The sequence below is a fragment of the Phasianus colchicus genome, chromosome 15, assembly GCF_987193195.1.
Source record: "Phasianus colchicus chromosome 15, bPhaCol1.hap1.1, whole genome shotgun sequence".
In the NCBI taxonomy this organism is placed as follows: domain Eukaryota; kingdom Metazoa; phylum Chordata; class Aves; order Galliformes; family Phasianidae; genus Phasianus; species Phasianus colchicus.
Window position 1 is genome coordinate 14,230,101 of NC_143450.1, and position 15,433 is coordinate 14,245,533.

General features: G+C 43.4%; 1 protein-coding gene and 1 long non-coding RNA gene across 4 annotated transcripts in view; both read left to right on the top strand.

Moving 5' to 3' along the window:
• The window catches only part of LOC149915915 (uncharacterized), a 39,353-nt gene extending 26,172 nt beyond the window's left edge, over positions 1 to 13,181 (top strand). The window contains exon 3 of the long non-coding RNA XR_016471488.1: positions 9,388 to 13,181. This is a non-coding gene — a long non-coding RNA (uncharacterized LOC149915915). The remainder of the gene's footprint in view (positions 1 to 9,387) is intronic.
• Positions 1 to 15,433, top strand: part of ADAMTS2 (ADAM metallopeptidase with thrombospondin type 1 motif 2) — a 224,652-nt gene that overhangs the window by 145,305 nt on the left and 63,914 nt on the right. The window lies entirely within an intron of this gene.

A 15,433-nucleotide genomic window follows, 5' to 3' on the forward strand; every position in this document is an offset into this window, starting at 1 on the left:
TTAGCCAAGTTTTCTGAAGGATCTCAAGTTTTGCAAAACAGGGTTTGTAACTCTAATAGAGATGAGCTTTTCTGGGATTTCTAGGTCAGGGCCAAGCTACAAATTCCTCAACCGCATTCTCTAGCACTGTGGGATGGGGATGAGGTATAGAATCATGAAATCATTAAGATTGGAAAAGACCTAAGATCCCCATGTCCAACCCCAGCCCACCTCACCATGCCCGTAACCACGTCCCTCAGTGCCACATCTCCACAGTTCTCAAACACCTCCAGGGATGGTGACTCCCCACCTCCTTGGGCATTCTGTGCCACTGCATCACCACTTTCTGAGAAGAAATGTTTCCTAATATTCAATGTGAAGCAGGGTAGAAACAGGTGTTTTCAAAGATGCTGGTGGAGATCTGGGAAGGTTTGTACCTGCTCAGTAGTAAAGCAACAATTAGAAGATTTCCAGTTATAAGGCAATCTACTAATTGCTTATTTTCTAAGGATGGGAGCAGTGGCCAGCCAGGGCTCTGACAGTCCTGGTATTTGGAGTCTGGTGAGGAACTGCTTCCGAGTGTCTCACCTGGAGAAGGAGGAAAAGCAGGGTGCTGTGTGCAAAGCAGGACTTGGTCTTTTGTTCCTCTGTTGTGTCAGCCAATTAAAAGTAATGCCATAAATAGACTTGTGGATCGTGGCCCTGGCCTGCCTCCACGTCTGCAAGGAGAGTGAGAACATACATTCACAGTGGTGAATATGTCTGAAGAGTTAGAAAAGTGCTAAAGCTACAAGCAGATCTTCCAGCTTTGTTTCACAGATTTTCTGTGCTGTGCTTTTAGCAGAGCACTCCATAAAGTAGGACAGGTTTGCGTTGACATAAACATGGCTCCCAGTGCATGACGAGACCCCTGTCCACGTTACCTTGGCTGGCCTTTGGTGCAGCATTCTTTTCACATCCTCTCATAGGCACAGAATTAAAGGTTATTTCTGTTCCTGCTTCTTATCACTTTGATCTTCTCTCAGCTCTCAACATCTCCAGCAGATTTGCTCTGGTTCTGTTATTCCCATACTACCCTCTGCTCGTGATGCTCTCTGACATTTCGATTTCTGCACCCTGAGTTTCTCTCTTTCCATTTATTCTTCTTTAAATTAGCTTTTATATATTATTTTCCTCATTGGAACAACTGTATGAAATTACTGATGTTCACATATACAACTGCTACCACATTCCTAAGATGTGTGTATCATGACTCCTACAGCCGCTGGACTGCTCAAAATGTTTTTGCATTTTCTTGCTTGGCCAGAAAAAAAAAAACAAACCCCAACCCTGCCTCTCTTTAATTCCTTCTGCTGTACATCTTCCAGGTGGCTTTCCTCTGTGGTTTAATTGTTTATTAGCTCTGAGATATTTTCTGAAATCAGAGGTAGTCAAACTAAGGGCTGGCAAAGGGTACAGCGCAGTCATAATGGGATGATTTCTTTCTGTCTTTATCCAGGAAAAAAAAAAAAGGATATGCTTTGGGGGAGGAAAGGGAGGTAAAACAACTTGCTGTGTGTCTTTTTATCTGCTAAATTTATTTTTTCATGGATTAAACAAAAGCGCATCGAAGCGTAATGCAGCATAACACACTATCTGTGTTTAATGATCGAGAGCCATGACTAGGAGGTAGCATTCCTGCAAAATTACTGGTACTGTCATCTCCTCCCTGCGTGTTCTCAGGCTGGGCATTAACGGCGTTTATCACTCCTTCCCTGCACTGCATTCTTCACAGTGAACGAGGCCTGATGGATTGTTTGAGGAAAGCATCACCCAAAGTGGCACAGTGAACAGATTTTACCCTCTGGTGTATAGAAATACAGCACAGCTTTCTATCCAAGTCTTTGAATCTGTGGAGCCAGTGCAATTAAAAATTGGTAAAGGGAGTTCTACTTTCTTTTCTGTGGAGAAAAACAGACCCTAAACTTTTGATGATGTTGAGTTAATGGTTTCAGAGCATACTTGAAATTAATAAGAGCTGGAGGAGCTGCTGTTATTAAAAATGGAGAATAGCTAGTGGGAATATTTGGAGAACAAACATTGGAGGGCCAAGGAAGGTTCAGGTTGGATATTTGGAACAGTTTCTTCTCCAAAAGAGCAGTGATGCAGAGGCACTGCTGCCCAGGGAGGTGGTGGGGTCACCGTCCCTGGAGATGTTTGAGAAGCATGGAGATGTGGCACTGAGGGACATGAGGGGGTGGGCTGGAGTTGGAACTGGGGATCTTAGGTCTTTTCCAGCCTTAATGATTCTGTGATTCTACATACATGCAGAGGTGGGGATGTGGCACAGAGCTGGGCAGTGTGCTCTCGGTTCAGACCGCTCCCAGCCCTGTGCCTCGCTCTCCTTTGCTGTACTGTTTTGTAATGGAACAAGCTGTTCTTGTGTTTGGAGATCTGTTGTTTGAAAGCATAAAGGTTGGCTGCTGCTTTTTCTTTCGCTGCTGCTGCTGCAGATGTGCTTGTTAAATCCACCTGAAAGCTCTGTCAGAATGTTACTGACACCTTTAAAAAATGAAAGAGACACTGCTGGTGTGTGCAGCATCCCTGCCCGAAGTGGGATCACCTGCCAGACAGCCTGTCCCCAGGGCACTGCCCCAGGTGCTCAAGTTTAATCTTCATGGTGGTGTTTGGGGACTTCTCGTCTGAGCCTGGTCTCGCACACGGTATGACGGCATGGCAGGGACAGCGGAGCTGCAGCTTGGCTGATTTAGGAGTGAGATTTAAGGCTTGCTGTCTAGACATTCTCTGCAGTGGATTTTCAGCTTCAGACTTAACATGCTCCCTTTTTCCACAGTCATTGAAATCCACTGACCCTCAGTCCTGTAGAAAAACAATCTATCGTATCTAGGAGTTGTAGTGATATTTCTTTTGTGTATTTGTAATAAATGACTTTAGCCTTCTCTTCTGTCTTGTTTATTCCTTATAAATTTCAGAGACTGAATTAAGTTACCTCCTACTGTAAAGGCAGTTTCAGGATCTTATTGGATGTTATGACAAATATAGAGGTCGGTTGCTTTGGAGTCCTCTTTCGAACTAATATATGAGTCTGGATCACAGAAGAATGGGATTCACACAGACTGAATTTATCCCCAGGCAAAATAAAGAAAGGTTTGTGCATGGGCACAGATATCTGTATGTATGGTTTCCCATTCAGGTAGCTTTCTTGGGAAACCACACAAAGAACAATTTGCTGTTGGCCTTTGGGTAAATGCAGGTTCTGTTAATGCGGTCGTTAAACAGACTGAGGTCTTCCAGAGCTCTGCCTGCTGACGAGTCGGCCTCGCTGCATGGGTTTGGCAGAACGAACCTGTGGCTTTATGAAACGTGTTTTAATGGAAAGGTCTCATAGAAGAGATTAACAAACTTTAGTGCAGACAGTTTTGCTTTATGGAGATGACTGTGTGCATACCTCTCTCAGGGCTCATTACCCTCTGTGCAAAATACAATCTCTGTTACTCACTGAACTGTAGGCCACTCACTAAACAAAACAAAATGCTCATGCTATTACTGAGCCAGCTTTTAGTTAACGTTTGAGGTTGGCACAGCACAGGATACTATTTAAAAGCAGAATTATGTCTCGTTAGCCATGCAGACAGCATCTTTCTGAGTTACAGTTAGATAAGTTTAAGCTTGTTCTTCCCTAACACTAATTTAACTGACTTCTGTTACTCCCAACTCTGGTGCAAATGAATCAGAGTACTTTTTGAATGGTAATAGCATGTTGACAAAAATAACTATATGTATTGAAATTACTATCAGGAGTAACCTAAAACAATAGTGGGGGAAATACTTCTAATTTAGGAATAACTGTAACAAAAATGGGAAGTCTGATGTTGAGGTTACACTCAAAGAAATCCAAGCAATTGAAAATACAGGAATGTAAAGGAAACCTAAACCATTCTTTTTCCCTGCAACAGTACTTGAGGAAATACTGTGCTTCTCCTACTATAGTATACTGGGTGTCAGAGTCCCTCTCCTCTTGATTCAGGTCAGACAAGCAGAGTCTTTCCTCAGATAAGGTCTCCATGCTGGTTCTTTTTCCCAGGTGAGGAGGAGGGCACTCGTGGGAAATGCCATGGTGTCCTCTTCCTCTTACAGCCATCAGTGTCTTGTTGTGTGGACATGTTTTGGTGGGCAAGGCTCCAAAGGGACTCAGAGTAGAGTGGGGGCAGGCAGGAGGCATGTTGGGCCACTTTGCATCCAGGGATGTGTCAAGAATTTCCATGCCATAGAGGAGCACGATGTTTCCAAAGGATGTAAGATTGCTGTGGAACGACCTGCGGTGGCTGTACTGAAAATATTCATATAGCTGGCTTTCAGGTTTTTTTTTTTCCTGAAAATTCTTTCTAACAGTTAAAGAGGAGAGAAGCTCCCCTTGTTTCATTTACTGACTCAAGTTCCAGGGTTCTGAATATCCTCCAGCAATTAAATAGCAGTGCTGGTGTCTGGACAGAGCTGTGGGGCCCGGCTGTGCTTTTATGGGCACAAAGTTCTTTCCTACAATGTGCTCTAATAAATAACCATTCTGTTGCTCACTCTTTTCCCATTACCAGAAGTTTCACAATAACATTACTCTGCAGTGAGCTGGAATCCAGCTTTGAAATAAGCTGCACACAGATTTGAAATGGTATTTAGGAGGTAGTGGGGCATTGGTTGTGAGCTTCTAGCAAGGTAGGAGTAAAGATCACAGTTGGAATTCTTGAGTCCAATAAAGTGTCAGCTGAGCTCATGATATACCCAAACATTATCTTGGTGGTCTTCAAAACCGAATATGTGGGATAAAGGCCTCACAGTCCTATCAGTGAGAGGATTATCTTTGGCACAGACGATGCCTACTTAGTAGTGTTTGTGTTCCTAGTTCTGTTATGTTTATTTTGCAAACATTAGGATGAAACTGTGGCTAAATTAATGGGAAAAGCTCTATTAGTATCTGGAATTGCACACGTGCTTGTGAAGTTTGGAGCTGAGGAAGTTTTGTTTAAGGATGAGCGTCAGCCAGGTCTCAAGGCAGGACCTGGGTGAGAGGAAGGAGGAGAAACATAAAGTGCCTTATGGGACCTGGAGAGCACACAAACATCTCTGTAATGTCCCACCATACTTCTTACTGCAGCAGATGTCAGAAATATGGCACTTGTACATAATGAGGTATTGGGCCTTTCTTTTTCTCTCTTGTGCCACTTTATCCTGCACAGCAAACATCGCTCCTGAATTGCAGCCTGTTTAATGCTTATGATGCTAGATGATAGCTTGGATCTCCACGTGAGGAATACTCGGCGGCGCCTGCCTGCAAACAATCAGGTTACATCTTTATTAGCTTGTAAAAGAAAAGGATGGGTAATAGAATTGTGGGTGTTTTCCTCTGACATATAGTTTCACAGTGCGACTGCAACTCACATTTTATGATGTTTGAAATGGCTTTGCTGTGTTTTTCTGTGTCTCCTGCTCCACTGCACACACACCCGCTTCTCAGAATTATTGACAAGGTTACTTCAATTCACCCACATATTTTGATTAGTTTTTCACCAGTCTCCATGGTAAATAACAGAACTAGGAGCCCTGGAAGAAGGGAGGCTGGAAGAACAATGCAAGAACATCTGTGCTTCTTGCTCACATTATTTGAAAATTTCTTCTGTCCAGGTATCAAAAATTTGTGACAGCTGTGAAGTTCCTTCAATTATTCCAGCACAGCTAAAAGATGAAAACCCCAATAGGCTGGAATTGCATTTAGAGCAATCACATCCAAGAGAACTTCTGAAGGCGGCTGCTGTGGAAACGTTTAAATACTTTTTATGGTATTTTGTGGAACAGAACTGGAAGGAAATTAGCTAAATCCCCATAGACTGGCATTTTGAAAAATTAAATCTCCCTTGATTGCAATGGTTTGTCATCCCAACACCTGCCTGTCCCTTTTAAGATGCTACTTTAGAAGCTGCTGTGCTGTGGGAAGAGCAGCCAGCAGAGCTGCCAAGGGTTGCAATCCACGTTGGTGCATGTGGGACATTGTGGTCACCTGGTCAGTTTGTTGGCTTTTGTCTCTTCCAAAGAGGAGAGATGTAGAGGGCAGCTACTGAACCCAGTGCTTGTCATACGCAGAAAGACTCTCCTTGCAGGGAGGCATGCCCCCCATTCTGGGGCAGTGTGACCCACGTGGGGATGCAAAACCCTCTCGGCTTTGTGGCACCTTGCTGTGGCAGGCCTCAGGTGGGCAGCTGGGATGGCTTTGGGTGGGAGGTGTCACAGCCAGTGGGCACCGACTTGTTGGAGGTGGTCACCTGAACAACACCTTGTGTGGCTTCTGTTCCTTGTATTGAACATGGAAATCAGGTGAGAAAACCATGTTTTGAATGGGACTTCTTCAGTACGTCACCATCTCTTACTTATTTGTAATAAATTGTGTGCAGGTATGCTGTAGATAAAAAATACAATGAAACCTGCATGGTGCACACGTTTCAAGCTCATCCCAGGCATCACATAAACAGAACAAGGGAGCCTCCCTCCCCAGTACCACACATCACAGAGGAATTTGGCTCCATGCTTTGTTTCCAGCCTCCTCGTGCTTTGGCCTTACCTGAGGCTGCCCCAGAGCTGGGCGAGAGCAAGGCTGGGGGCACATCCTCCCGTGCCAGTATTGGCCTGGGAAAGGCCATCCTGCTCCTTGGCTCCCTGCTGTGCTCTCCAGGCCTGAGGTATGGGGCTCTGGGGCAGTCCCCTCCTTGCTGCAGCCTGTTGCTCTGAAAGGCCAGCTGATTAATGGGAAATTTGCTGTTATTTGATATACAGCATTTTCTAACAAAGTCAAAAGTAGTGATGAAAGGTTTATATCTAAATGATTATAATGCTGCAGTAGTCAGTGCAGGCAGAAATTAATATATGGGGTGAAAATGTCAAAATAAAAGGTCAAGAAAATGAATTACAAAGAAAGTTGAACATTAGCTAAGAGGCAGTGTTTGCTGGCAGAAGCTCCCTCCAGTATAACAAAGGTTAGGAAGGGGGCTTGTGAAGACTGAATATTTCACACACAATTAAAATTCTCTATCTGTTGAAGAGTCGTGTTCCATAGTCAAACTAGGACAATTAATATAATGAAAAATTCATGTTCATAGCTTCTGGCTTTTGCCCACAGATACTTTATAAGCTGAAAGTGACCTTCCCCTTAGAGGTAATTCCAAGAGCTCGATGTGACATAGGTGGGGCAAGGGAAATCTGTTCAAAGAAAGCAATTCTTAAAATAATAGCCACCAACTATTAACATAGCTGAGAAATACTTAATAACGTTCTTCATAAGAAGCCAAGATATCCCTCTCTGTAAGGAAGTCAGGCACGAAATGTTAAATCATGATTTAGGAGGGTTGATAATGATGGAATCACCCTTTTTATTTCAGCAGAAAGCAATAATAATAAATTCCATAGGAGGATGCTACAAATAAAGTGTTGGAGGAAATGCACGATGATCGATTTTTCAGAATTAAACTGTCTTGAATCAATGAGCTCTTTGTGCTCAGAGCTTCACCTACTCCGACTGTTGAAACTGGGAATTTATGTTGTCAAAAAGAATTGTGATAGCTATAAATTGTTACGCTAGTGTCTTTTAACATTACTCCTCTTGCTTCCAGTATGAAATTGTTTTATTTTTTAAGGTTGCCTTGTAGATGGGCTGAGTAGTCTGAATTGCTGGCTTTCCTTTCAGCACAGACTTGCTATTAAAGCTGTTGTCCTGCTGTGCGGAGATTTCAAGGATTATCATTCATTTACTTAACGTATTACTTTTACAAAGTAATGCAATTTAATGGTGGAATTATTGATCATTTCTGCTTTTGTAAATGTGCTTTAAGAAGGCGGATTAAATGAACTTTAACAAAATTCAAGTTAAACGCTTAGGGGGTTTCTGTTTTGGTGAATTTCTGCAGGCAGTGCGCTGCAAAGCTTGCATAATTTGCATGAATTGGAGGCATCTGATGGTGCACTGACTTGGGATTTTACACTAACAAAGTGATTATGTATGATACTCTGCTTTGAATTCTGAAAGTGACTGTCTTCCTCAGGTGCATAGAAACCTCTTGCATGTAGCATTCATTTTAGCCCATCTTTATTGATGGCTGTACTTTCATTAATTTTTAATGTAGATGCACTGTGTGCGATGCAGGAAGATGATTCTTCCAGCTAGATGCTCTCAGTAGTTCTCTGGCTACAGTGAGTCTGTATCCTGCCCGTGTAATGGAAGAGCTGCCCACAAACCACGGATGTCAGTGCTGAGTCCTGTTGGTGGTTTCACACCAGTTGCACATACAAGGTCCAAATCCAAAATGGATGTTCCCATGCATTTGGTGGTGTAATTCATTTATCTCACATAAAGCTTCCTGTTTTCTAGACCACTGAGAATGACCGTAACTGCCCTTTTAGTAGATGTATTGTTCCATAAAAAAGCATCTCCTGACTTTTTTTGTCTATTTTAAGGAGGCAAACTTTGGCCCCGTGTTTAAGGCCCTTCTTCCCATTTTCCCATAATGTGTCTCCTCGTTCCCCCAAAACACCCCCAACCCTCTGCCCCACATCGCTGTGCTCACCAACCAACCACCAGCTGTAGGGATAATAGCAGATAGTGTTACGTGAGCGACCTCCGGAATTATTAAACATCAGTTTTAATAAAAGGGTATTTTTTTCTTCCACAGCCACTCCAGGAATAGAATAACTATGGTGTGACCTGCTGGGCTGTTACTTGTCTGGCATTCCCTGGATTAGGTTGTAGGGAAGGGATTTTTTGATGGCGTGGTTCACTTGTAGGTGTGAGAAACTTCTCTTGTGAAAATGACTTTGCAGAGATGACATTGTGGCTATCCATATGCACTGCTGTGGAATTGCTGCCAGATTTCACTAGGATGTTACAAATATAGCACTTCTTTGTGTGCTGAGCTGTACAAAGTTGAGCTTGGATCACAAAATCAAGTAAGAATCAAGTTGATCTTTCTCTTGCTCACACTGAGGTGGTGAGGCACTGACCCAGGGTGCCCAGAGAAGCAGTGGATGCCCCACAGTCAGGGCAACCTGATGTGGAGGGAGGTGTCCCTGCCTGCAGCAGGGCTTGGTACCAGAGGGGCTTTCAGGTCCCACCCAGCCATTCTGATTCTATGATATATAACAGTCTTTTACTCAGTGCTTAAATAACTATCTTGTTGCAACAGTCCAAATACAACTCAGATCATTTTTCAGTAGCTATCCTGATCCTGGAGTAAAACTAAACCCCAGTGTTAGTTATGGACAGAAATAGGTCAGCTACAAAATACAATGAGAAACAAAGGCAGGACTTAAAATATCTTTTTAAATGAAAGGATAAATGTAAATCCTAAATCTCCTTAAATTATTTTTTGACAGGATTAATAAACCTGTGCCTTCCGTTGCCTGACTCACCTTGCCTGGATGTTGTGTGCTATGGAGCAGGCTCCTGCTGCTGTTCTGCTCCAACGTTGGTGCTGTGACAGGAGCTGTGCTGGGCTGGGGCCACTGGATGTGCTGGGATGCTCCTGCCCAACTCAGACTATCAGGAGATGCAGCATTGATTTCTAAGGGGAGGGGACCAGTGTGAGAATTGGAGAGAACTCACAGGGAGTTATGCTGCTTAAAGCTTTTTACGGAATCTGGAACTTCTGAATCTAAAACTGCAACATAAAAATTGAATTATCAAATAATAATGCCTTTGGTATGAGTTTCTTAGTTATGAAAGCTGGAAATGATTCCATGTACACGCTCCTGTTAGTTAAATCATGAGCCAAATCAGTGCTTGTGGGCATTCTCTTCTAGCAATTTAGATAATCCCATCATAACCGTGTTCTGAACACAGCTTGGATTCTATTCAGGTGTTCATCAGCAAAATGCATGAAGACCTTCCACTTCCACTCAGCAGCTGTAGGCAGTGCTCAGAACTCAAGACATCAGTGTGGGTGGCTGCTCCTGATAACCTATTTCTGGTCATTTATTTTGTGTGCTATTTTTGTGCAGATACAAAAGTATTCTTGTCTTTTCCATTTTGCTTATCATTATTACTGTTTAATGAAAGATGATCCAAGGGAATATACACAATGAGGAAATCTTGGAAACTTCTCCTCGGGGTGTTGTGGGGCGTGTGGATGGGAATGCACAGTTTAATTAAGACTACCTGGCAGACATTCAGACAGGGGAGGTCATGCTGAAGTAATTTGCTGGAGTTGTTTGAGGATATAACTGCCACAAGAGATAAGGGGAAGTCAGTGAACGTGGTATATTTAAATTCTGAAGGTTTCTGACTCCAGAAGGAGCATCCATGCTGCGGTCTGGCAGGCGAAGTGCAGGGTCGGGGTAGGGGCAGCGTGTAGGAGCAGGTCTGCTGGGAGACAGCGAGTGAATGGAAGTGAACCTGGGTATTTTAAAGCAGAGCAGAGCCCCCTGCGGAGGGGCACTGGGCAATGCCACCCCATCTGGAGCACATGCAGGTGGCCTTCCTAAGGCTCTGCCTGCAGCTGGATGGAGATGTGTGCTGGGAATTGCCTGTACTGTGGCTGGGCACCCTGGCTTGTGGCTGTGCTGTGTGTTGGTGGCTGTGCAGGGACATGCAAGGATTCCCCTGCACAGAGCAGCAGTCGCTCCAGGTCAGAGCTGGTGGTTAACACAGATAGACTCAATGGGGGCAGCCAGGAAAATCCTTTCCTACTGCCAAAGAATGGATGAACCAGGCAGAGATTGTAGGTACGGTGGCATATATAAATTTGTTGTCCAGGTGCTCGTGTTACGTGTGTGTGTGTGTGTGTGTGTGTATACATACATATACAGGTATATAAAAGATCTAATCACATGTAGCGGGGAATTGTGTAAGAACTATGAAGCAGGATTAAGTGTGATTTAATAGGAACAATGTATTTTATTGCTTTTAAACAAATTGTCAGACTAGCACTGGCTCCTTAGTTATGGCAGCACTCCATGCTAAGTCTGAGTGACAGAAGGTTTGAGGTCTTTCAGCATTAAAACATTGAGAGAGGAGTGCCCTGGACCCAGTTGGCACAATGATGAGAGACCTCCAACATCCCAAATCTCAGAAGGACTGCAAAGTTAAGCATGGTGCTCCTCAGCTTTGAGTTTAAACTTTTAAATTCCAAAGGTATCTTCTGAATCTGAGTACCTCAAGCATATGGTGTTACTAGATGAAACTTTTCTCAGCCGTGTCAGGCAGGAAAGATTGAGTATAAATAACGTGTTTAGAAGTTGCATCAAACTACTGTCTGTAAAATAATGTGTTGCTCTGAGATTGCCAATTAGAACTCCTGTTCCTTTTGTGGTGGAAGAAAGACGTGCTCTGACAGCCTTCCTTTTTTCAGATCAGGAAATAGAAAATCCTGGTTGTTTCTCACATTTCTAATTGACATTCTAAAGAGGCACATTCAGTGCGGAGATGTGCATGAGGTAGTGAGTTTTACCGGGCTTTAGTTCTGGCTAATAAAACCCATTTTCTGCACAGTTATTTAATTTGCATCTGTAATTGCTGCAGTTGTACATAAATTAGACATGCGATCGGAAGCTTAATTCAGCTTGTCTGCTCCTTATGCTACATCCATAATTATACATCTCTCTAGCTTCATGTTAGGAAGCAGGCATGTACGAAGTTAGAGAATGCAGCTGTCTCCAGGAGGAAACGGCTTGTTGCTTCCAGCTGCTTTCATTGCAGAAGGGCAGCCAGGCCTGGGAGCAGGAAAGTGGAGGATCCCAGCTGGGGTCTGAGCCCCTGTAGTGTCCATCACTCCCTGGGAGTGCTGAGAATGGGAGCCTCAGTAAGCCATGGGCTGGTGTCACTGTGTGCGTGTTATTCCAAGCAATGTTCTCCAGGAAGGAAGAGGCAGACAAAAGTGCTACACCGTGCTGGTGCCCTTTCTACAAAATAGCCATTGTCTAGAGATACTGCCACATGAAATTGTTGTCTTTGGCCCTGTTAGGTTTAACACAGCTCCTCCCTTTACAATTAACTGCCATTTCCCAGACTGCGGAGATTTCCTAGATGAAAGTTGCATGCCTAACAGAGACAGCTGTTCTGCCACCTCCCCGCAGTGTTACCCATGAAACCTCTGGCAGTGGTTGGCCCAACCTCCCTGAGCTGGGTTTTTCTTCTTTGCCACTTGTTTCCTCTCCTCTCATCAGTCCACTTTGCCTCCCAAATACATTTTTCAGACCTCTATGCTTCTGTGCCATCAGCACCCCTTTTTTTCCTCTTCCCTTGCAGATCTTGGCAATTGGAAGTGGATGATCTTTAAGGTCCCCTCCAACCCAAGCCATTCTGTGATCTTTGCTGGCATTTCTCTCCCTGGCACAGCACCTGGAAGCACACAATGTCTCTTCCTGCAGCCCTCTGGATCTATCATCTTATTCTCAGCATATCTGCCAAACAGAGCAGCATTTCTCCCTAAGCCCATGTCACCCTTCTTCCACATCCCATGCAGACTTTGCCTTGAACTATTTCCCTGTCCCAAAGATCCAGCTGGAATTTGAGCACAGCTTGTCTTTGGGGATTAGTGTTGGTTTCCTGGAGCTTATTCTGAGTCACAAAGGGAAGGTGCAAACATGGCTCTGCTGAGTTAAGCCACTGGTGTCAGCAGGGCAGAATGCTGACCACTGCTCCTGGGTGCATCTTTGGTTTGGTTGGGAGAGCTCCAGGTGACATCTGGGCTGAGCTGAGTCCAGTCCTATAGGCCTGGAAGATAAAGGGTGTGGAGCTGTGTGTACAGCAAGATGAGAATGTGCATTTTACCCTCTCTCAGCCTTGACTAAAACAGAGGGTTTCTACATTCTCATTCTCATTTCTACAATGAGCCTCAGTCTCACTGGCTGAATTCAGGACATTTCTGCAAGGCCCCATGCTGTACTCTATAGGATGTTTTTTTTCCAGCCTTTTCATAAGGAACTTCAATCAGTTGCCTTAGGTTCTCTGCTGTGGAACTTCAAATGGACCTGGAATTTGTGGTGGTTTGAAAAAACTGTGGCAGGTTCATGACTCAGACATTTTGTTCCTCACTGACTTTCCTCTTGCTTTAGTTGATCCAAATACTGTTGTTCTCTTTTGTCTCCCAGAGCATCACTTGCGTTTCCAGATAAGTTTTTCAACATAATTTTGGGGTGATTATCTGAAATGATTCACCCCATGAACATAAAAAATCTAATTTTTATCACAGATCTTTTTCTTCACTTGTTTCCATGTTGGCATGAATTTGTCATTGCAGGAGGGGAGGTACAAAATGAGGATACTCTGAATTCATCTCAGGTCTGTGTTTTTGGGAAAAAAAGAGGCAGTATTTATCTGAGTCTCAAGCATTGTCTTGGAACCCTCTGTCTGAAATTCAGATCTTCCCTGTAGGATTGACATTACCCACATCTCCCTCTTAAGGTCCAGCCCTTTGCACTCTGCCCTTTAGCTCTTCCTGTGAATCAACCCCTTTAATTCACATTATAATGCAGAGAATGAAAATGCAGACTAACTTTGCCACATTTGCAGCCTTACAAGCTAGAGCTGGCTTCTGCCATTTGAAGATTAGCATCTAGGGTCTTGCATGCTTGCATGTCCTCCTCCTGCTGTAGTCTGAGCTGGTGGGGCCCTCCCATTGCTGAAATATACGTGTGTTGAAATGAAGCCTGAGTCTTTGCTCTACTGTATTTATTCATATACTTATTACCTCTCAAAAAGTCTGGTTTAAAAATCATTCCAAAGCAATCAAAGCTTGTTTTTGGAGAGCCAGTTATTCAGGAAGACATTGGAGTTGCTCAGCTGCGCTGCGGCATTTCAGAGTAAGGCAGCTTGGACCGAAACCAGAATGCAAGAAAACTCTCTGAAAGCTCCAGAAATTTTAGAGAAAATTAGCCTGAAATAGATTGGGAAGAGTGAAAAAGTGATAAATTAAACTTCTCCTGCATTAAGAGAAATATGGAAAGGTCAGAAGTAAAACTTTGCACTGAAGGTGGCCCAGAGTTGAGATGGAGACGTGGGAGGAGAAGGCAGCAAGATGCCAGCAGCACTTTGCTTTCTTTTGAAGCCTTGTGGGACAGTGGCAGCTGTTGATATCATTTTTTTCTAATAAAAGTGAATCTAGTGAGGAAGTGATGGGTATTGATCAGCATCAGCTTCAATGCATGCGTGTCCAGCTCCCGCTCTGCAATCATGCAGAGTTCTGAAGTTCGCAGTAATTGTTTGGGACTTGCAGGGGCTTCAGGAGCACCAAAGCCAAGCAGTGTTTATTGGCTGTGGTACTTCAGTGTCTTTTTGTTGTTGCATAATTCAATGGAACTATTGTTGGCCAAATAATGCTGTTTTGTCCAACTTTAAAAAACATTACTTTTCAGCACTGTTTGTGGTTTCAGATCTGTGTGAGCAAATACTGTAGGTGGACTGAAGGAGACTATTTGTGGCACTCGTTTTGCAGAAGAGATATAGAGGAAAGTATGCTCAGGGTACAGTAATCTATTGAAGAGACCTTGGTGCCCAAAATGTGCCTTTTTCAGCTACCCAAAGATGTTAGTTTTCCTCCATGCTTCCTTTAAGATATCTCTTTATCTCTTGAAAGTATATTCTTTTACTGCTTCAGTTTGTTTAGCTGTGTAGTTTAGCTGCATAGGCTTCTCTTGCCTTTGAAATAATGGGAAAACGTAAATTTCTTTCTTGAACAACTGAAGTTATATTTTTTGCTGAGAGAGAACTGAGAATGCATTCTGCTCTGACTTAGGGGGAAGCACATTACTATTTCTGTTAGCACCGCATGCATTAATAATTTATATTTCCAGTGTTTGTATGATCAGTGTTTTATTTAAGCTTTTGGCCTTCTGAAAGAATAAAGAAAATGGTTATATTTGTAAATAGCTTTTCTTACCTGTTGGTGCCTGAAATTCAACATAAGCGATGGCATTAGGGCTGCTGATTTGTGGAAAGTTTTTGTTTGCTCCCTTTGATTTGATGTTCATTGTTTAATTGATAACAGACTGTTTTAGCATCAAGTAAACTAAGAGCAGCTTGGTTGGCAACTCCTGTAAGTAGGCAGAAACAGATGATAGAGTTCTGCTAAGTATTAGTATTTGGAGTGTGTGGGTAAACCCCACAGATTGCTCAGAAACACGGGATTTTGAACAACTCAGTTTTTACCAGTCTCAGGCAGAAGGTGTTAATTACTGGGGCTTTTACTGCTTGTGTCAGCAGAGCCCTCAGTTGGTAATCAAGAAGGTAACAGTTTTCTAAGGTGCTCTGAAACGTGCTTTTTGTTGTTGTTACTGTTGGCTTTGACAATTCCACTTTGCTGTGCAAAAGTAACAGGTTAGGAGCTAAGCAGTTATTTGCTGTTGTAGTGCAGTAGGCAGAGCCGATCTGAAACTTTGTGTGTGATCATCCTTAAAGCTTCTGCCAGCTCTCCAAGTGCTGTTG